This window comes from Bidens hawaiensis, unplaced genomic scaffold (genome assembly GCF_021521415.1).
Source record: "Bidens hawaiensis isolate Kalapana, Puna unplaced genomic scaffold, B.hawaiensis_p1.1 tig00016945_1, whole genome shotgun sequence".
NCBI lineage: Eukaryota > Viridiplantae > Streptophyta > Magnoliopsida > Asterales > Asteraceae > Bidens > Bidens hawaiensis.
In genome coordinates this window covers 173,632-197,151 of record NW_027492568.1, presented here as the reverse complement: position 1 = coordinate 197,151, position 23,520 = coordinate 173,632, and the positions used below count along the sequence as shown (strand labels likewise).

At 40.7% G+C, this 23,520-nt stretch overlaps 1 pseudogene across 1 annotated transcript; it reads left to right on the top strand.

The window, feature by feature from the left end:
- The first annotated feature begins 4,974 nt into the window (after nucleotides 1-4,974).
- On the top strand, nucleotides 4,975-22,810 carry LOC143552586 (serine/threonine-protein kinase BSK6-like; annotated as a pseudogene). Its single transcript, XR_013138683.1, has 10 exons — nucleotides 4,975-5,979; nucleotides 6,199-6,413; nucleotides 6,689-6,824; nucleotides 6,897-7,030; nucleotides 8,310-8,418; nucleotides 8,526-8,605; nucleotides 17,958-17,963; nucleotides 22,025-22,213; nucleotides 22,449-22,620; nucleotides 22,701-22,810. The product of XR_013138683.1 is annotated as a serine/threonine-protein kinase BSK6-like (transcript).
- Nucleotides 22,811-23,520: the final 710 nt, after the last annotated feature.

Genomic DNA, 23,520 nt, shown 5'->3' with positions numbered 1-23,520 from the left:
ATGTTTCAGATAAGCATATAGATATAAGCAAACATGCTTTTCACCCCAAAAGTTCGTAAAAGCAGTTTAAAAGTGGGGTCATGAAACTCACGGTTTAGTAGATATTCAGTACTATATCAGCTCGTGGTTTGTTCGGTCCGCTATCAATAGTTCCTATAATCAATATTATAATAATATTAATATTTTAATATTATTATAATCTCAATACTACACTGGGCTGTATAACTAATTTGGGTGTAGCTGGAACGTCCAGAAAGTGGCAATAGGCTTAGGTTGTGATGTTGTTCAATGTCTAATACATAAAACCGAACTTGGCTCAGATTCCCGTTTTCCCAGCTGGGCCAAGTTGCTCGTTTACACGTTCAGAAAACAGTTATGGGAAAATAAGCTTGGGTAAATGTATTGGTTAATAAAATGATTAAGTTATAAAGAAGGATCACATACTAGGGTCCCGGATTAGCCACGGGGCCCGTTTCCGTTTATTCAGTTTGATTTGATAAGAAACGCACACAATCCACCTCGATTGTCCAGGTTTCTCATAGAAAAGTTCATTTTCACTTAATTAGTCAAAAAATATGATTTTTGATTATTCTTGGTGTTTTGATATCCCCGCAGGTTCGCTAGTCGCAAACTTGCCGGTTTTTATAAAAACTGAATTTGTTTAATATTCAATTTAGCATAATTAATTAACCATTAATCATTAAATTATGAAAATTTAACCACTTATCAATTAAAATATGTAGATTTTTATAAAATTATTTCTGGAATTTATTTACTGATTTATTAATTTATAAAAATTCATTTTATCAGCTATATTTTGCCTGAAAATCGTCCGTTTACCCCAAACAATTTCCAAAAATTCTACAAAAATTCCTGAATGCTCAAATAATGTTCCAAATCAACCTGTATCAATTCCAGAATGTAAAAAGCTCGTGTGATATTCTTTTCGGTCCAAATTCGACTATAAAAATTCACACGAACGTAAATAAACAAAACACCTTTAAACTTCTCCAAATGATCCCAAAATTCATATGTGATCAAAATACATCAAATCTGAGTTCCCAGAAAAATTTCATAATTTTGGAAGTATTTTAGCTATTTTTCCCAAATAAACGTCCCAATTCGGTAATAAATTCGCCAAATATTCTCGGATGGTCGAAAATTACCAAATTTGAACAGGGACTTATTGACATGGTCCCTGATGTCCTTGAAAAATTTCAAGTCCTAACAATATGCACATCACAACCTTAACCTAAATAGCCCGTAATCGAGTGTTTCGGCATTACCTTAGCGGGTTTGGCTCGTTTCCGACTTTTTAATCAAGTTTTCAGGTTCTTGTGCTTCTAAGCAATCTAGGTACAAGTCCTATATCACAAACCAAGCAATATTTCATCAACATAACAGCCCTTAACTTAGGGTTTCGGCTAGTGTGCAAAAACTTTTGAACCGTAAAAACGCCGTTTCAACCCTTTAATCTGTGTTTATGGCCAAAAAAAACTATCAAAACAGGTTCCTTACCGTTTTTATGATCAAAACATGTTTATGGACCATTTTTAGGATTTTTACACGGTTAGGAATGATTTTTAGTAACCAAGACATGTTTTTATGGTATTAAACAAGTTTAAACAAGTACAAAAGCTACTTATTTAAGCTCCTTACCTTAGGGTTTGAAGGTTTTTGGCTGGAGCAGAACTTATGTCCAGAGTTTTCAAGAAAATGATGTTGAAAATACCTTGGATCTAGTTTATATGTGAAAGAACTAAAAGGGGGGGGGCTGCTGTTGCGATCGGAGCTCCATGGGCCCACCTTGGGCCCATTTTGGCCCAAGTTTCTAATTTCTCAAGCCCAAATACGAAAAGCCCGGTCCAAATTTAGTTCGGGTTCGGTTTTTGGCGCGAAAAACCTATCGGGTGCGACAAACAGCGCGAAAACAAGTGTTTTTCGACTAGTTTTGTGTAAAATTATAAAAACATACTATATGTTTGTAAAAATCAAAAATATTTTCACGGATCACTTAAAACATTTCAAATAAGTGTTTGGTAAGTCTTTTTCGGCTTAACGGATGATACAATGCTTGGTTTATAACTATCTTTTGCGTTTAAATCTATAGCGGGTAGTTAAACGAGCATATTTTCGTTTAACTTGTTTGCTATCAAACTAAGGCCATATTTCTAATGTTTTAGCTTGTATAGATCGTATATCACTTATAGATGGCCCCCGAGATATCTGGGTCATAACCCGACCCGTTCGGTTAATCGTTCGTTTGTTACGCAAAAGGCGTTTATTTGCTTAATCGGTAAATACGTACTGAGGTGTACCTTGTTTTGGCTCAAATGTCACAGAACACCCCCCCCCCCCCCGCACACAAGGGAGCCTTCTTAGCCGGGCACGTGGCGCGCCCGAACTGCAGGTCAGCATGTCTTGTTTTTTTTGTTTATTTTGACTCATTTAACGCCCGAATTTAATTTTGATCGATGCCAAACTTTCAAGTTATTATTATAAACTCATTTCGCACCCATAACACTTTTCAAACCTGGATTTTTCCCTACAAAAGATCTCCTAATCACTTTTCAGTTAAATGCTAAAATGGATGTAAGTTGGTTTAATGCCCAACCACCCATGCAAACTTGTCCACTGGTCTTTTGCCTATAAATATGAGCCATTCTTATCCTTCCTTAGCTGCTCATCTCATTCGTTTCTCTTAATTTCGGATTTGGCAAGCATTCTAAGTGTTCTTGCCTAAGTTGACTTTAAAAGTCAAACAGAACCTTTGCTTGCTTTTCAATCCAATTCGGGTAGAGTTTTGTTATGTTTTCTGTTTATTTGTTTCTTATAACACTATTGGAATAAAACCCCTTCTTTAAAGTTTAAATGTGTGAGTTTTGTTATGTTTTATGTTTCATGCCTCGTTGATGATTATACGCTTATGTGTTTATTTTGGTTTGACCTCATCCACAGTTAAGTATGATCATACGCCCGTAACTATTGCGGCTTTGTGCTAGATAGAATAGGGCTTCATTTACATTCTCCTTTTAATATGGTTGCTGCATTACATTCTCCTTGCAATATTAGAATGGAGCCTCAGTTATTTTCATTATATTACAATGGTTGTTGCAATGTTCTATTTACACATATGAATTGTGTCTTTGTCTCATTATATAATGTATCGCTCACCAATATTCGTGTTGATCAAATATTATTTTCATGCATGCTACAAGTTTATTATGGGATGATTTTGAAGATTAAATATTTATCACTTAGATTGAATCTTTAGGATATTCTAATGAATTAAATATTGTTGTATTTGTTTGTAATTTGACATTTTAAACAATTTGTACTTGATGTTGAATGAAAGAAATGAGTTGATTAATTATTGTCACTTAATAGTGTCATTGCGTTTATGTCCAATCAAACGTCTCGCACTAACATGTTTCGCTGCTTTGGTTGGGGTGTGACATATACGACCTGTCACAAAGTTATACGGACTGTCTCATTAACATATGACCCATCTCATTCAAATGAGCCGTCTAAACTTTGTGACACCTCGCATAAACTTTTTGTCAAAAGAGTCAAACTAAAGATGATGCGGACCGTCTCACCATGATATGGTCCGTCTCATAATAAAATTTTTTATTTTAATGGTAATTAAGTTTTGAACTTATAAACCAAACCAGTCTTTATAAACGAGGTTTGAAACGATAAAACCAGGCCAATATGGTATGCAGGTGGATCAAGACAATCCGGGTATTTATGTAAATCTAATTTATTATATGTTAAGCATCAGATAACATAAGGTTTTCAAACGAGTCACCACAACAAAATAGAACATGAGAATATGTTAAACCTTTACGAACGATCAAGTAGATTTTACTCTATAAGATAAATAGATTGTTTGTCTTAAAGAGTCAATAAAGCATTTTCATGAGATTACGTGATCTCTAAAATGTTATAATACAAAATAGAAAATAAAATCACCCAGACCGATTGCACATGTATATGGATTCAAACATAACTGACTAGCAAGCATGATATATGTCAGTCTCAACCGGTTCTCCAACAGGCACAACTCTCGGAGAACCTTTGAATTGTTCGTGTAGGACAATGGGACAATCCTAGGGAAAACATATCAGATATCCCTGTTGAGTTGTAGAGAAAACTATCATTGTGTTTTAACGAAAGCTTATTAAATTCTTTTAGAGTTTGCCAATGTTTCAACAGCATATCACTGACTTATTTTATAAACATTTAAGGTAATTAAGATTTAGCGATACATACGTGGATTATGAGTCTTTATGGAGATAGATGCACGCAACTAGAAGATGGATCAATTTTGATAATTAAATCATTGTAAACATGTGAAATAGTTATTTTGTAAACTGAATACTTGGGTATTTAATTCTCGAGAATTTTCAGTGTAAATTAATATGCTAAAAAGCCTTCCGCTAAATACCCTGCAACTTTGATAGGTACCAACTGGTAGTCACATTTCTAGACCCTAAATTGAGGTGTGACATAGAACTAGAGAACTAATAAAAAATATTTTTAATATTTTTTAAAAAAAGATTTTTAATTTTTTTGTCTTTCATACTTTTTATAGTAATCTATTAGAAGTCAGATTACCCACGCCCTAGTTTCTGTCAAAGTGTCACGATGGATTGGGTTGTCGGTGATACGCACTCATTTGTTTAGTAGTAAATATTCAAGATTTCTCTCCGTCTATGTCATTTGAATTGACGTTTTTGTTAATTTATTGTTGCTTATATTAGTTGCATAAAATAATGTGTACAAAACTGTTAGGCGTGTACTATTAGAACCTTATGGTAAAGTCAATTGGTTTAGGTGCCTAGTATCTTTCAAGGGGTGGACCCAAATATGTTTCTATTTCATTATGGCAGAAAGACCTTTTCTCAAAATTATAGCAACCATTTTGTTTTTGGAATGGAAACTCAAATGTCATCATTGCCTTATGCACACCTATGCCACCAATTCTCGCTCGATGAGATTCAATCAGCCACCCAGAATTTCGATGATGCACTGGTGGTAGGGGAGGGTGGCTTTGGTAAGGTGTACAAAGCACTATCAATGCTGAAAATGGGTCAACTTTTATTGTTGCCGTTAAGCGATTGGATTCCAGTTCCAACCAAGGAGCACCTGAATTTTGGGTCGAGATCGAGATGCTTACCAAGTTGAGGCACTGTAATCTTGTGTCTTTGATTGGATACTGTAACGATAATTCAGAGATGACCCTTGTCTACGAGTTTATGCCAAATGGAACCCTTGATGGTCATTTGCACAAATATGGAACTAGTCTGAGTTGGGTACAACGACTAACGATAAGCATAGGTGCCGCAAGAGGATTACATTACCTTCATACTGGAACTGGCACCCAACATGGAGTCATACACCGGGACGTCAAAAGCTCAAATATTCTGTTAGATGAAGGTTATGCTGCTAAGATATCAGATTTTGGATTATCCAAAATTGGCCCAACAAACACATCAGGTGCCTATGTCAATACCCTTGTTAGGGGTACCTTTGGTTATCTTGATCCAGAGTATTTTTTGACTGGACGATTGACTAGGAAATCCGATGTGTTTGCCTTTGGCGTTGTATTATTCGAGTTGTTGTGTGGGAGGGCAGCGTTGGATAATAATCTTGATGATGATAGGTGCAGTTTAGCAAAGTGGGCTCATGAATCTATTGAGGAAGGGAAAGTGAATGAGATCATTGATTTAAATATCAAAAATCAGATCTCTCCAAAGTGTTTGAAGGTATTTGTGCAGATTGCAGATCGTTGTCTGAGTAGCGAGTCAAAGAAACGGCCTACCATGGCAGAGGTTCTGGTGGCTCTTGAGTTTTCATTGACATTACAAAATAAATTTGACAGCCGTGTAAAGCCAGCCGCAGGCGTATTCTCAGTTGCTAAAATGTTTAAATGGTCCTCATCATCAAAAGAAGATCCTTTGAATCATGTTCCAGGTAATGTATCATTTATTTGGTGATATGTTTTCTTCAGTCGTCCATATATATATATATATATGTATGTATGTATGTATTTGTCATATAATGATTATATCCAAAGATATCACTCTTCTGATCTTGGTATGCAAAGTTTAATAATCTTGTATGTGTTTGATGATGGTGTCGTCAAATATATGTTTGTGTATGCGTATATATGTGTTTGTTGATTTGTCTCAGAGGATGGTGGTAAGCTAAGGCTGCCAGCTTTTAAAGAGTACACGCTAGATCAACTCAGAGCTGCAACTAGTGGGTTTTCCGCGAAGAATATCGTGTCTGGGGATGATGAAAAGGCGCCCAGCGTTGTCTATATAGGAAAACTTGAAGATAATGAACGCTTGATTGCGGTTAAGCGGTTCAACAGATCACCTTGGTTTGATGGTTACGAATTCTTGGTACTTCACCTAATATCTATCTGTCTTTATCGAATTTCACATTTCCATTCTTGCCTTAATAAATCAGTTGTGGAATAAGAAATCAAAATTAAAATTAAAATCCCTTCGGTTTGTGTGTTATCTCAAGAAGATGTTTTGCATTTTTTTCCCCTTTATGGTTTTTTGTTGATTTGGGTGGTTAATCTTGTTATGAATGTTTCTGTGTTGACTTTAATTTTGTGCATATGCATCATCAATATTAAACAAAATAATTTATGTGTTAATTGGGTTTTTAGGATGAAGCAAAAGCTGTTGGACAACTTAGGAGCCAAAGATTAGCCAATTTATTGGGATGCTGCTTTGAAGGAGATGAAAGATTGCTAGTGGCGGGGTTCATGCCTCATGGGAACTTACCCACATATCTATTTCATTGTCAGTTTTTATCAATTCTTATTGCAAACTTTCATAACTTATAACCAACTTATAATGTATAACTAAATTCAGGGGAAAGCCAGCCATTAAAATGGGCAATGCGGTTACGGGTAGCTTTGTATTTGGCACAAGCTTTAGACTATTGCAGCAGCAAAGGCCATCCTCTGTATCATGACCTTAATACTTCCAGAGTCTTGTTTGATCAGGCAACTTCACATTATTTGTTTTAAGTAATTTTTTTAAATGGGGTATATTTGAGATTCTTAATCACTTGGAGAGCTGAACTCTTTTTTTTTTAAATCACAAACAGGGTATCATTTTTCCTATTGGCGAATAAGTAATACGGGTATAAGTGTGTAAGAGATGGTAGTGGTGTCATATCAAAAACCCTTTTTTTTATTTGGTAGTGGCGAATAAGCTTAAGTTATTTTGATAGTGGGAAATAAGAGTGGACCAATGCTATTTACAGTTGATATTGGCGAATAAACCTAATACAATTTAATATTGGCGAATAAGGGCTACCACCTATAAAACCTCACATGTTGCGTTCACATTCCTTATAAATATATAAAGAAATTAGAAAAAAAAGCCAGTAACATTTTTAGGAGGTTGATCAAGTGTATATTCCATTTTTCTTTTTATTCCGGGGACTGATTACTCGTTCGTATAGATATGCAGACAATGGAAATTCTCAATACTGGACCGATAAAAGATGGAGAAATGAAAATCAATCTCTTCTAAGATCATATGATGCGACCATTGTTTTTCTCATGGTTTCTTGATCGTATGCATTACTGGCGGTTTCGAAAGAAAAGAAATGTCTGTCGGTTTTAGTGAAGTGGATCGTATACAAAGTTTATCAAACCTTTTAAACGTGTATATGCTTTTTCATCTTCGAATGGTTTTCAATCCAGTAGAGAAACATGCAAGAAATGCTTTTTTAAAATTCTTTTTATATTTTATTGAATGTGAATGCAATATGTAAGGTTTCATAGGTTTTATAGATGGTAGTTCTTGTTCGCCAATATCAAATGTTATTATGTTTATTCGCCAATATCAATTGCAAATAGCATTGGTCCACCCTTATTCACCACTATTGAAAGAAACTAAGCTGTTCGCCGCTACCAAGTACAGAAAAGGGTTTCTGATCAGACACCGCTCTTATATTCTCTGTCTTACATACCTATACCCACATTACTTACTCGCAACTAGTAAAAACTAATACCTATTTGTGAAAGAAGAAAGCCAACCCCCTCAAGTGATTAAGAATCTCAAATATACTCCATTAAAAAAAATTCAAAAAACAGCATTATTGGAAATAATAATCATAATTTTTAAATAAAGATAAAGCGGTGTGTGCATTAAAAATATAGACCGTGGGTAAATTTAAACCCGAATGACTTGGTCTACTTTTACTTGACTTTTCGTTTTAAGACAAAATAAACTTCTTTAGCTATCTTGTGATCTTATTATTGTATATGGTAGGAATGCAATCCAAGGCTCTCGTCTTTTGGCCTAATGAAGAATAGACGAGATGGTAAATACTATGGAATGGGCTTAATTAGTTTCAGCCCTCCAGAATATTTTAAAACGGGTATAACACTTTGGTCGTAAATAGTAAAATAGTTTGAATAAATTTTGTAACTTTAACTTTTGTTAATTTTCTACTTTTTAACTTTTGTTAATTTTCTTGTTTGGCAGGTCTTAGAGTGACAGCAGAAGGTGTAATTTACAGCTTCGGTACTATACTTCAACTTCTGAGCGGAAAACATATTACCCCGGTAAGTTCATTCGAGTTTTACTTGCGTATTAGAGCCGGTATTTTAGTCAGTTTTTAACATTTTTTGATGAACAAATTATGCTCCTGGGCATTTAGAGTTGAATAATCAGTTGAGACAGTCAGTCAGTTTCACAAATAATAATCTTACAGATTCATACATCTGGTTATCTAATTAGCGATCCGATTCTGTCCTAAGGTACGGTTTGTTTTTTAAAAGGTAAAATATCTGCAGTCTGCGGATCACATCTGCAGACCTCTGTAGAAGAAGAAGTGAACCAAAGGTCTGCAGTATGTAATAAGAAGGCTCTTTGTTTTTTAAAGGTAAAATATCTGCAGTCTGCGGATCACATCTGCAGACCTCTGTAGAAGAAGAAGTGAACCAAAGGTCTGCAGTATGTAATAAGAAGGCTCTTTGTTTTTTTAACTTCTGCAGATTGCTAAAATAAACTGAAATTTAAATAAATCAATTTTTTTAACTTAAAAGAGTTTTCAACATTGAAATTTAAATAATAGTTATACAAAACAGAAATATATTCATTAAACCATAATAACATTTTTTTTAAATTATTTATTCCATACTTTGCATCAGCTGCTCAGCAATTCATCTCGTAACCAAGTCATATATTCTCGATCTGATACAGTACCACATGCTTCAACCTCATTTTCATCAACATCAGCGTGCATATGACTATTTCGTAACGACACATTGGGTTGATCGTATTGTGTAAAGAACTCATCGCTTAAACATAATTCTTATCATAATTCATAATGATCCTGTGTTAATAAAACATAATTCATAATGATCCCGTGTTAAACAACCATTAAACATAAACAACTAAACAACCATGTAATGTTTTTAACATAGCCGAAAAAAGCTGTTTTCAACATAACCAAAAGTATACAATGTTTTCAATATAACCAAAAGCAGATAATGCTTTTAACATAGGAAACAAAAACCATGTTGAAGAGGTAGGTCCCAGCAGAGCCCAGTTGGACCCGCAAGACTCACCTTAAACAGGGACGTCTGCGCAGAGACCAACTGGATCCGCAGGACCAACCATGCTCAGAGACGTGACGTCCTTACGCGCAGTACGCAAGCTGGTCCCGCAGGAAATGCCTCCCAATGGTGAAGGACTCCGCATGTCCCCGCAGCCTCGGATACAAGCCATTAGGGAAGGCCACCCGCGCAGCATGGCTACACGCACAAGGCACTTAGCTCTCGATCATTCAGTGTCACCTGAAGGAATGAGCCAAGCCGGGAGCAATCCCGCACAGAGGCGGGAGGGGGAATACTCCCGCCCAAATAAGCCAATCCGTATACTGAAGGATCTTTTACTGTACCTGACGAGGTATGGGCGAAAGATCTGATCAGAGATACGACAGCTCACTGATACAGTATGGCGAGCAGCATGCTCCTGTACTGTATCACTATTAGCCGCTGCCTACTCACCAACTACTGTCATACCACGTGCGTAGCCGGCAGTTGGTGGAAAGGGAATAGTACACAGCAGGCCTGGTCACTATCAGCCGCTGCCTACCCACCAACTACCAGCAGGGCACGTGCGTAGGCTACTGGTGATGAACAGGAACACTGTAGCAGCCGGCCATACCTCCTTGGAAACCTACCTTCGGCTATAAATACCCCAAATGGTATGATCATCTCAACATCACATTATCTCTTATCATCATATATATACCTGATATATGCTCTAGCAATCTCTTAATATACTTTTATATTTAAAGAGCAATCTAGTCTGATTCTCACGCCGGAGGGTGGTCACAAGGAGGAACCCCCCCCCTTCTCAGTGACGAGCTCACGGTGTCTGTTTTGCAGGTTATCAGAAGAACCATCTTCCAAGGGTCTAACCCCTCGTGGGAAACATCTATCTAACCCCCAGGTTACCAGTAATCTGCCCGGGGTCCGGTTAGTGTATCTTCATTGGCGCCATCCGTGCATAAAGCTAGAATTTCTCCAGTTTTTTCAAACTTTTACAAAGATGGTTAGAGAAATTCCGGTAACCACAACCCCAGCTACTGGAGGGAATACCGGCAACACAGTTCTTACAAACACTACCCCGGCTACCGAAGCCGGGGCAAGTGAAGTAAATTTTACGAACACTACCCCACTTACCAAAGCTGGGGCAAGTGCAGTAAATGATCACCTACTGGGATCCACCGATATCCAGTTTGAGAAACGAAGACTCCCCCGCCAGACTCTCGATGAAGTTAAGGCATGGGCGGAGGCACGACAAAAGGAATTCCAGGCTGAGTTGAACGAACGCTTGCGTTCCGTGCAACAGGCCGACGAATTCGAATACTGGGAGGATGACTCGGAGGAATCCGACTCCGACGCGAACCCTCGCCATAGGGCAAAAGGGAAGCGTAAGGAAACGGAATCCCAACCGAAAAGGCATTTTGGACAAGCCTTCAAACCAAAAAGCACAGGTGGAAGTCCACGAGACTTCTCCAAAACGTTCAGACCAAACGTTGCAAATGCAGGAACGTCCAAATTTGCAAGGGACATTGCTGAAGCAATCGCCCCAAAGAGTGCCAAACAAATGCCCAACATAGGCACATATGACGGTATATCTGATCCAGACGATCATTTGAACAGGTTCATAGCGGGGGCAACCGTCAGCAATTGGACGGAACCCACGTGGTGTTACATGTTCCAAATGACGCTGGTGGGGGCTGCTAGAGCTTGGTTTGATCGCCTACCGGTCAACCACATCTACGACTGGGCAGACTTCCAGCAGAAGTTTAGCCAACACTTCAGCCAGCAAAGAAAGTATACCGAGGAGCAATGGACAATCCTCAAATGCATACGAGAGGAAGATGAATCTCTGCCAAACTTCATCACTCGCTTCAACTCAAAGAAGCTAAGTTTAGGCAATATCAGCGAAGATCTTGTTCGCGCTGCCTTCATCCAGGGCGCACATGACCCAGAGCTCATCCGCACCCTAACGGGTAAAGACGGCATGCCATCCACATGGGATGGCATCATGACAGCAGCAAAACGCTATGCGGAAACAGAGAAGCAACTGGGTAAAGATCTCCCACAGAGCACAAACCTCTACACCCAGAGGACGAGAGAAGACAACGTCCTCACCGCCCGACTAAATAAAAAACGAAAGCAAGGCATTTGGCAGTCAAGGGTAAACTTTGACACCTCATCCGGCTTGCAACATCGGTTGAGCGGAAGGGATAATGTACAGTCGCACCGGAACTCCAGATGGACGCCACTCACCAAAAGCGTCACTGAGATATTCGCCACTGAAGAGCTCCCATGGCCAAAGCCTCCAATAATCCGACATCGTCACGATGCTGATCGGAGCAAATACTGTGACTTCCACAAGACAAAAGGCCACAACACTGAAGAATGCATAGACGTAAAGGACATGGTCGAAGCATTTGTCAGAGATGGGACGCTCGCGCACCTCGTGGCGCAATAAAGGCTGAGCAGGCGGGTGCGTATAGAACCCCAGCTGGGGAAAACACGAATCAATTCCAGCTTCAAAATCGAGACTACATGCTGCGTAAAGAACGAGATCCCGAACCAGGTGCGTATCGGCTCGATGGCACTCCCATCCCAACAACATGGAAGGGAGCTCATTTACACAGTTTGCATGTAAATCAATTCCAATCTGTAAAGAAAAGGCCAAGAGCCACTTCTAATGGAAATGATTCTCTTTAAGAACATCGAAGCTGATGATTTTACATTTATACTTTTCTGAACACTAATATGCCGGTTTTCACCGCATGATTACGTGAAGTCGTTGCGTGGGAAGGCGGTCCTACCCGCACGAACCCAATAACTTGACAAACCCTCACGCAGGTCAGTTGAAGTGGAAGAGTTCAATTATCCCATTAAATGAAAGTGCCGGTCTATCCGCATGAATCATTAAAGGAAACTGAATAATAACCTATCAACAACCGCGCGTCGAACGGTTAAACTATGCAACACTGGTGACGGCGTTCACATTACGTGAAGTCGTTGCGTGGGAAGGCGGTCCTACCCGCACGAACCCAATAACTTGACAAACCTTCACGCAGGTCAGTTGAAGTGGAAGAGTTCAATTATCCCATTAAATGAAAGTGCCGGTCTATCCGCATGAATCATGAAAGGAAACCGAACACTAACCTATCGACAACCGCGCGTCGAACGGTTCAAAACAATTCTTAAAAGGATGAGGAAAACCTACACGCAGGTCAGATAAGGGTAAAGTTTTGCCATCCTACCAAGTGCAAGTGACGGTTCTACCCGCACAATCACGAAAGAGGAAGCAAAACTTCACACCTATTATCAACCACGTTCAAAGGTTAACTTATCCTCAAAGGATGAGGAAAACCTACACGCAGGTCAGATAAGGGTAAAGTTTTGCCATCCTACTAAGTGCAAGTGACGGTTCTACCCGCACAATCACGAAAGAGGAAGCAAGACTTCCTGTTATCAACCGCGTTCAAAGGTTAACTTATCCTCAAAAGGTGAGGAAAACCTACACGCAGGTCAGATAAGGGTAAAGTTTTGCCATCCTACTAAGTGCAAGTGACGGTTCTACCCGCACAATCACGAAAGAGGAAGCAAGACTTCCTGTTATCAACCGCGTTCAAAGGTTAACTTATCCTCAAAAGGTGAGGAAAACCTACACGCAGGTCAGATAAGGGTAAAGTTTTGCCATCCTACTAAGTGCAAGTGACGGTTTTACCCGCACAATCACGAAAGAGGAAGCGAAAACTCTAATCCATTATCAACCACGTTCAAAGGTTAACTTATCTTAATGCCTTAGAAATTTCGAAAAGGAAAACCTACACGCAGGTCAGATAAGGGTAAAGTTTTGCCATCCTACTAAGTGCAAGTGACGGTTTTACCCGCACAACCACGAAAGAGGAAGCGAAAACTCTAATCCATTATCAACCACGTTCAAAGGTTAACTTATCTTAATGCCTTAGAAATTTCGAAAAGGAAAACCTACACGCAGGTCAGATGAAGGTTAAAGTTTAGCCATCCTACCAAGTGCAAGTGACGGTTCTACCCGCACAATCACGAAGGAGGAAGCGAAACTTTAACCCATTATCAACCACGTTCAAAGGTTCTTATTCTAAACACTTGGAAAATTGCTAATTTAAACTAAGTATGCAAGTCATAAGTTTATAAAGCAAGGAACCCAAAGAAGGAAATAACAATCTTATACGCAAAAAGATTTATATTTCACAAATTAACTATTACAAGAATGGCCGGGTAACTACCCGCCTAAAAGAATAAAACTATACAAGTCATCTTAGCAATGGGAAGGGATCTTCAGGATCAAGCTTCAGGGCCGCTTCCACTTGGACCCGCTCCGTCAGAAGAACGGGGTGGTTCGAGGAACGCTTTGAGGACAGCTAACCCATCATCAGCAGCAGCTACTTCGCCCACCTTTTCCACCACTGGATGCGGGAAGGCGGCGTATTGGTTCAATGCTTGGTCATAAATGGCTTCGGTATCCACATCGAACAAAGGGAAGTTGGAAGGCGGGACGCCTTTCTCAACAAACCCTAGACCAAGCAGGAAGCCGGCCTTTTCCCCATCCTCATGAGAAGCGTTGAGGGCTGCGGTCATAGCATCATCGTAAGAGGACTCTGAAAAGACCCGACGCACAACCTACAAAGAAAACACAAGTATTAGAACCTTTTCTTACAAAAGAAAAGCGTGAAGATAAAACTAAACATACCTGAGGCAACGCTTCTCGAAGAAGCCATTGGAGGGCAGCTTGAGCTTCGTTATGGGCGCGTTCGGCTTCGCTCTTGTTAAGGTTGGCAAGTAAAACTTCCTTTGCGGCAGCCTCTTCGACGCCCTTAAGCTTCCGCTCGGTGTGGTCAAGCACCCCCCTTTGGTCCAAGATTTCCTGGAGTTTCTTGGCATCTTCCATTGCCAAGGCATCATGAGCGCGTTGGAGAGCCTCTAATTTGGCCTTGAGCTCCTCATTCTCCACACGCAAAGGCTCAGCAACGGCTTCAGCCTTGGCTGCCCTCTCGGTTGCGTTTCGCGCAGTCTCCCTGGCCAGCCGAAGCTGTTCATTCACAGCTTGGGCAGCCTTGGAGCAGGCCTCGAGTCGCGCCTGAACTTCAACCTCGAGGGCCTTGAAGGCCTTCTCCTTGTCGGCGGCAGCTGCCGCCAGCTGTTGGTTCTCCTCCCGAAGAGCACGCGCCTCAGATACGTCCTTGGCGCGAGCTGCTTTCAACTTGTCGTTTTCACGACAAAGCAGCTCGACGCGCGGCTGCATCCGGGCCTGGAGAACCCGAAGCTCATTGGTTAGCCTACCCTCCTGGTAGCTAACCATGGCTTCCCCCAACGCACCCGGGGGAGCAGCGTGGCGAGCCCAGTCCACGCACTCCACAGGTGTGCGAAGGGTTGTTCCTCGGCGTATGTTCCATCGTGGAACATACACTTCATTGGAATCCGACACTGCAAAAGAAACAAAGGCAGTAAGGAAAAGATGATAAAAAACATAAGGGAAAAAGAAAGGAACCCTACGCACCTGTAGGGTCAATGACAGGCCGATAGCCGCCAAACCCATCACCTGAACCTAAAGGAAATCCATCCAACAGGTCAGGCAGACGGGAAGGGGGCAAAGATCGGCGGGAAGCCCTGCGCGTACCTGATGGTCCGGCCGTCGGTGCCGGTGGCGCGGGCATGGTGGCAGCCGCCGTGGTCGCCGTTGTGGTCGCCGCCGCGGTCGCCACCTCCTCAGCAGCAGCAGTAACCGCCGGTTCCGTGAAGGATGCTGTAAAAATCGCACGCACGGCCGGCGGTGACGTCATCTCGGCCGGAACAGTTAGCTCAAAGGAACGAGCAACTGGACCAGCGGATGCAGGCGCAGGCGCCTGGGTCGACGCCTCAGGAAGGCTGACCGAGCCTACCGTCATTGGCGGGGAGGTACTCCCCTGCGCTTCACCCCGGAATGCGTCAACATCCACGCCTGCACAAAGAAGAAAGTGTTAGATAAATTTATGAAGTAATAAATCTACAAAGACATTATGATTGTACTTACGGGTTTTCTTGACCCTGAACGTACGGACGGGCGGGGAGGAACCCGATGGAGCCGGCCTCTTGGTACCGGTTACCGTCGTCTTCGTTGGTTCTCCGGAGGTAACGGTCGTAGCCTCCGGAGCAGTGGTCTTCTCACCACCGGGCTTCCCCGCCACTTCTTCACTATCTGACTCCGAGTCAGATAAAACCACTGGATCAGCTGTGGAGGCCTTCTCCTTCCCCTTCACGCCGGCAGCAGCCTTCTTCTTCCGCACCAACGGAGGAGCATCTGAGGATTCCTCAGAAGAAGACGGGTCAGGAATTCCAGCAGCGGGTACAGCATTGAGGGATTGAGGAAAGAATATCGCCTTACCTGGCCGCCGGTGGCTCAGGATCTCGTGGCCCAGCGGATAGACCTCCACAAACCGATCCGCCGTTTGCTCCAGGATGGGCAACTCGCCCTCGTCCAGAGCACGAGTACCCATCCGCGCAGGACCGTCGGTTTCCCGCGGGTACAGAAGCGACTCTAAATCATTTCCCTCTGAAAGAAAAGAAACAGTTAGAAGACAAACTCGTATCAAAAAGAAAAGACAAGACATACCATAGGGGATAGAGTTCAAACCGTATTCGAGAAGGATGGGAACCTGAGACGCATCCTTCCACACCCGGCTCATCCCTAAAATGACCATCCCGGACTCCGCAAACCGGTAAACCGGAGATTGGACCCGGGATATCTTCGAAAACCATTCCGCTTCCTGGTAATTGGGGGCGTGAAGGCTCGGTATCGCTTGGCCATTTTTAAACTTCATGGCAAGGGGGATGGCGCGGGCAGAAATGTAGAAGAATTCCTGCTTCCACGCGCGAAGACTGCGCTCGGTGTCGCAAATCTTCAGACCCTTAATACGGGTCGTCAGGGTGTACCACCCCTGGATGCACCTCCAGGTATAGAAGGTCATCAGGCGGTCCACATGGGGCTCGATGCCCAAAATCCGGCACACCCACTCAAAATGGCGAATCTTGGCGATCGTCATGGGGTGCAGCTCGGTCAAATGAACACCGTGCCTCTCAAGGACACGGTAAACAAATTTTGTCAATGGGAATCTAAGATTCCCATAGACAAAAAATGCAGCATAAACCCCGATCTTGCCTCTGGGGGCATCGTACACGGTCTGGTGGGATTCAGGAAACTCAGGCTCGAGATGATCGAGCATGAACTTCCTGACAACATACCGGTACTGATCGCCGGGCAGAGCACACTGGCACTCGCCAGCAGTACCCCTGTCGTCAGCTATAGCTTCAGCATCACGAGAAGACATCTTGCAGAGGAAGAAGAGAACGATTTCGAGAGAATGCTCGATTGAATAAAGGAGTATTCGCCGGAAATCGCCTTAAAGATGAAGAGAAGAGTGAAAAGTGTGAATTGCAAATAACCCACTCCCCCTTTATATAGTAATCGCAATTAATGCGGTGAATTTAATGCGGAGGAGAGAGAAATCGAATGTGCAATGAAACTATGACACGTGGCAAAAAGCAAGCTGGAAACAGCTGTTGAAAGGACGTGTGCCAGTAATTTCGCGGCCACGCGCCCGAAAAATCGCGCCCACGCGCCTGAAAAAGCGACTGGAATGACCATGTTCTGTCACGTCACCATAACTTCCTGCACGTCCTGACACAGTCAGAAGAAACCGTCGCACGACGTTTCAGAGGTTTGGACTGTTCTTATCTTTTCACCAACTCTTCGAATTTCAAAATTCAAAATTCGAAAATATTAAAAAGTAAGCGGGAAAATACCCCTTTACCCCTTGGCAAACAAGTAACCGTAAGACGGCTGCGGGTACAGTGTAAAGGCAAAACCCTTCACATACCTAGCACCCGCAGGGAATTGAAGCCAAATAAACCTTGGCAAACAAGTAACCGTAAGACGGATGCGGGTACAGTGCAAAGGCAAAACCCTTCACATACCTAGCACCCGCAGGGAATTGAAGCCAAATAAACCTTGGCAAACAAGTAACCGTAAGACGGATGCGGGTACAGTGTAAAGGCAAAACCCTTCACATACCGAGCACCCGCAGGGAATTGAAGCCAAGTACCTCGGCAACCAAGTAACTATAAGACGGCTGCGGGTACAGTGTTCAGGCAAAACCCTTCACATACCTAGCACCCGCAGGGAATTGACGCCAGGAATACCTTGTAAGTAAAGTAACCGTAAGACGAGCGCAGGTACAGTGTTAAGGCAAAACCCTTCACATACCTAGCGCTCCGCTGGGAATTGAAACCAAGAAGGATCTTCTGGGCAATGCTTGCGGAAACGGAAATAACATCCCCGCATAGCGGGAACGTCGAGAACTACGTTGTTTGAAGCTCCAGGATGGAATTGGTGGTCTTAACATAATTGATCACTATGTTCAAAACTACCAAAACCTCATGGAAAATCCATACAACTGGGACTCAATGCTCCTGACTTGCGAGGAGGTTACAGACCTACCCGCATCATACCCAAAGACCAAGCAGGAAACTCGGGCATTTCTGCAAGTGACAAGGACTTCCGCGGAAAGAATCCCCATGGAAAACCTTACAAAACCCTTTTCAAAACCCTTTGCTCAAGTCCAAAAGTTCACCTCACTTTATTAAACACTCAGGAGAAGAACATTGGACTGGGGGGACTTGAAGAGGTAGGTCCCAGCAGAGCCCAGTTGGACCCGCAAGACTCACCTTAAACAGGGACGTCTGCGCAGAGACCAACTGGATCCGCAGGACCTACCATGCTCAGAGACGTGACGTCCTTACGCGCAGTACGCAAGCTGGTCCAGCAGGAAATGCCTCCCAATGGTGAAGGACTCCGCCTGTCCCCGCAGCCTCGGATACAAGCCATTAGGGAAGGCCACCCGCGCAGCATGGCTACACGCACAAGGCACTTAGCTCTCGATCATTCAGTGTCACCTGTAGGAATGAGCCAAGCCGGGAGCAATCCCGCACAGAGGCGGGAGGGGGAATACTCCCGCCCAAATAAGCCAGTCCGTATACTGAAGGATCTTTTACTGTACCTGACGAGGTATGGGCGAAAGATCTGATCAGAGATACGACAGCTCACTGATACAGTATGGCGAGCAGCATGCTCCTGTACTGTATCACTATTAGCCGCTGCCTACTCACCAACTACTGTCATACCACGTGCGTAGCCGGCAGTTGGTGGAAAGGGAATAGTACACAGCAAGCCTGGTCACTATCAGCCGCTGCCTACCCACCAACTACCAGCAGGGCACGTGCGTAGGCTACTGGTGATGAACATGAACACTGTAGCAGCCGGCCATACCTCCTTGGGAACCTACCTTCGGCTATAAATACCCCAAATGGTATGATCATCTCAACATCACATTATCTCTTATCATCATATATATACCTGATATCTGCTCTAGCAATCTCTTAATATACTTTTATATTTAAAGAGCAATCTAGTCTGATTCTCACGCCGGAGGGTGGTCACAAGGAGGAACCCCCCCCCTTCTCAGTGACGAGCTCACGGTGTCTGTTTTGCAGGTTATCAGAAGAACCATCTTCCAAGGGTCTAACCCCTCGTGGGAAACATCTATCTAACCCCCAGGTTACCAGTAATCTGCCCGGGGTCCGGTTAGTGTTTCTTCACATGTTCTTCACTACTTTATTAGTCCTAAACTTGTAGTCATCATCGCGATCCATCCTCTTAATACGCCAGGAATAGGAATATCTGGCAATATCATCTATGCCTCTCTCATGTCTAAGGACGCTCAAAAAATATGAAAAACAGCTAAGAATTGAGGGTCTACTTCTCTAACCCAACCAACTTTAACTTCTCAGAACATTCAACAACTGTTAGCCCTTCTTTGCCTTTAATCAAATATTGCATAGCCTTTTGCATATCAAGTGCTAAATCATCAGCATTGATAGATGATGATTTTGAGATTTTTGCTCTTTTGTTTGGATTAGGCTGGGGGGCAGGCTCAGGATTAGGCTTAGAAGTAGGCTCAGGTGTAGACTCAGAGGTGTGATGAGAAGTGTCGGCATCATCTTTTGTGTCATGAAAACGGTGTCCATAATCAAAAGTGTTTGGACACAATGACAAGAAGATGATTTGACTACTAATGTTATTTGGGTTGAGGTCCATTTGCAATTCTAGTGGCAGTATTACCATCAAACAATTGTGCACAAAGTTCTGGAAAAGGCAATAGAACTATTTTCAATGATGCAGCCTTTGGATGCCCCTAAACCTAAAGTAAAAAAAAATGGTACCAGTTTTTGTTTATAGGTAGATATTAAAAAAAATATATATATAGGAACATACCTTCTTAAACTCTTCCTCATTCGTTCGCTAAGGTAAAAGTATTTGTTTGAGCATTGCATATGCTGCTAGTTTTGTTTTTCAAATACACTCATTCTACGTATTTGGTTTTAAGATTAGGGGTACTTACATATTTCCCCTTACTAACATCATTAATTACATATTTTCTCACAATTAAAAAATTAATTACATATATCCCTTTTCTAAAACATATATATTACATATTTACCCATTACATTAAAATAAACTTTTTGATGAGCTAAATTACTCTTACCTTTCAAAATCCCCTTAAATCAAATAAGTAAAAATAAAAATAAGCATCATCTTTTCAACCCATGAGTTTTCTTATTACCGGTTACCTTTTTCATAATTAAAAACCAATTTTCAGAACCAAATAGATGTTTACAATCAAATGATCGGTGTATTTTCCATTCACACACCGCCTTGTTTATAATAATAACTTTGAATACAATTCACATAGAAATAATATTGGATATAATCAAATCATATTTTCATAAACCCGAAATGTTTCACAACCAAAAATTTTATTCAGAACCTAATAATTTTCAGAACCAAGAGCAAAACTTCAGTACCAAAACCACTAAAATTTCAAAATCAAATACATGGAGACTTTCAGTACCAAGATTGAATATGTTAATTACAACCAAAAATGAAATGCTGCCCTAATATCTTTAACAGCTGTCGCCACATCTTTTCTCACTTTGGCGATTATCCATATCCAAAATGAAATGTTCATGCACAGAAGATGAGATCAATGCTTCCTCAAATTGATTAACTCCTTAGCGGTTCCATGGTGCCGAACAGTGGTAGCAGGGGCTGGGTCTATGGCGGTGTTTCAAATAAGTGGGAGGGAGTTGAAGAATATGATATGAGTTGATGTATAAGGGTAAATAGGTAATTTTATATGAAAAGGGAAAATATGTAATTGATTTTTGAGCTTGGGGAAATATGTAATTAAAGGTATTTAGCAAGGGGAAATATGTAAAAATCCCTTAAGATTATCATAGGCATTTTTCATTTGTTTTTAAGTCAAATCCAAGCCAAACTTTTCCTTAAGAACTCTTCCTAACTTATTCCATGAGTCTTTGTGCAAACTCAATCCTTTTTTACCCACAATATTTATCTTTTCAATGTAAGTCTCTAATAAACATTTTAGATGCTCATTTGAAAATATTTTTGTTTCTCTCCCATTTATGTTAATCAATAAACAAGCAACAACATAAAGGCACAAATCAATTGAACATATTTCACATCAATTGAGCATATTCAAACAAGTTACAACATATCAGACAAAGCAGTTGAGCATATTCATATCACATGAACTTGACCAAAAACAAGAAGCCAGAGAAAAACTGTATTTTGCATAAGCTCCAGGAAATCAACAAATGCACACATTAACCATCACCATAAGAACCTTCAATCTAACTCTATTTTGCACTAAAAAATCAACAAATGCTCAAGTTGACCATCACCTCTTATGTCATGCCCTCTCAATTTCACTTATCTAGTTTAGGGTTAATGATTCAATCTCCTCAAACAAAATCAAACCTAGGTCTTTTCAACATGAGTTATCAAATGCTATATAATTGATTTCAACTTTCAAATACACGAAAACCTAATGACTAATTTTAATCTTATCATGAGAAAATTTAGCAAACAAAAAATTCGAAGGTTGTTAATTTCACTTACAGTCAACGTCGAAGTTCGGAAGAGATGACACGCGTTGGTGGAGAGCAGAGGGGACGAGAGGTAGCAAAGTAGAGTACAGTAGGTTTATGCCTTTAGTGTTGGATTTCGATAGGTGGGGTAGGGGTTGTGGAGGGGCGATGACCAGTGGAGGAGCGAGGGGTGATGGCTAGGGTTGAGTCTGTGAAGGAAAACGATGGTTTATGAGGTTAGATGAGGTTAAAAGAAGTTGGCCAGATCTGCACCAAGAATAGCCTACGTAGATGTTTTTTAATGAAACGTCTGCAGAAGCTTTGTCTACACGACGCAGACAAAAGAGCTCCCACAGAGTTTTTTCAGAAAACAAACACCACCTAAACCATGATTCTTTAAACACTTTATGTTTGCAGGGGCAACATTTAATAGAAGGAAATGACTGGGAGATGCTAATTTATTCATATATGGAGGGTAATGACTCTAAAGATGATGCAACTGAACTAATAAGAATTGCATCACATTGTTTACAACATGAACCTCAAGAGAGGCCAAATGTTGTGTCAGTTGTGGCTGCCCTTACTACTCTTCAGAAACAAACAGATGTAAGTGCACTTATTACTCCTCTCATGTACATTATAATATATTATGTTACAATATTATTCAAAAAATGACTGCACATTTTAACTAAATCAAGAAAAGAAATCATAAACCCTAAAGAAACGTAACTTGGGCCCATGAGCTAAATACAAAGAGACCCTACAAATACAACATTAATAGACACCCGTGAGCATTATTAGAGCCAAATTTTCTTGTTTTAATTTTGTTATAGTTAAACAGATTTCATCCCTTGTATTACTGGGAATTAGTAAGAAACGAACACCCGCAATACAAATCTTGACTTAGTCACCACTTGGAGGTGCTTACTCAAGAATGGATTTAACCGCCATTCCATACATACACGAGATACTGGAAAAGATTGGATATAGTGGCGATGAAGGGGTTACATATGAGGTATTATTATTTCAAACGATCATAAGCTAGTTTATAAAATCGCATTAACGCTTGTTTATTTATTCATTTATCTGTTGTAACTTTCGGTATAAATGTGGACTAATCAACTACATGATACATTAAACAGTAAGAAGCATGGGGGCAATGCTTTTCGAGCCAAGGATTTCAGTCTTTCACTACCGCTATAGGATGCTTGTTACACAGGTGTAATTAAGTAATATAAATATATAGTCTCAACCTATTTATGTATAATTGAGTTGATTCAAGTTATGTTGATTAAGAAAACTTGTTGGTTTCTTGTTTTAGCTCAAATCATTGAACAAAATAGGAAAGTTATGCCATCTATTCAGATGATGAGAAAGCTAGAAAGTCATACGTTAATATTAAGCAATACTCCTATGATGAACAGCTAGGCTATTGACCCGTGTACGACACGGGTAGAAATATAGAAATCGTCTAACAAACGCATATAATTTTAAATGACAAGATAATTTGTAGTATATTTTTTTTGAACAACATGATATTATTACGTACGTAACTTAAATACACAAATAAATATAATGTAGAATCATAAAAATATGAAAAAAACCTATAAAAACATATATATTTCACAAATAAATTTTGTAATGAATACTGCAAACACATAATATAGAACTTAAGGAGTTAACATAAGAAATTATATTGTAAAAAAGATAACTGAAACTTATTATGTCTGTCTTTCTTGCGTAGCATCATGTCGAAAAATACGTACACGTTATATGAAAATTATAATTTAACTGGATTTAGGTGAATTGGCTAAATATTTATAACGGACCCCAAAAATGTTGTCAGTTGTACTGAGCAAAGTAAACTAATGCAGTGTTAATATCTGTAGAAAATAATATGTTTTTAAAAATTC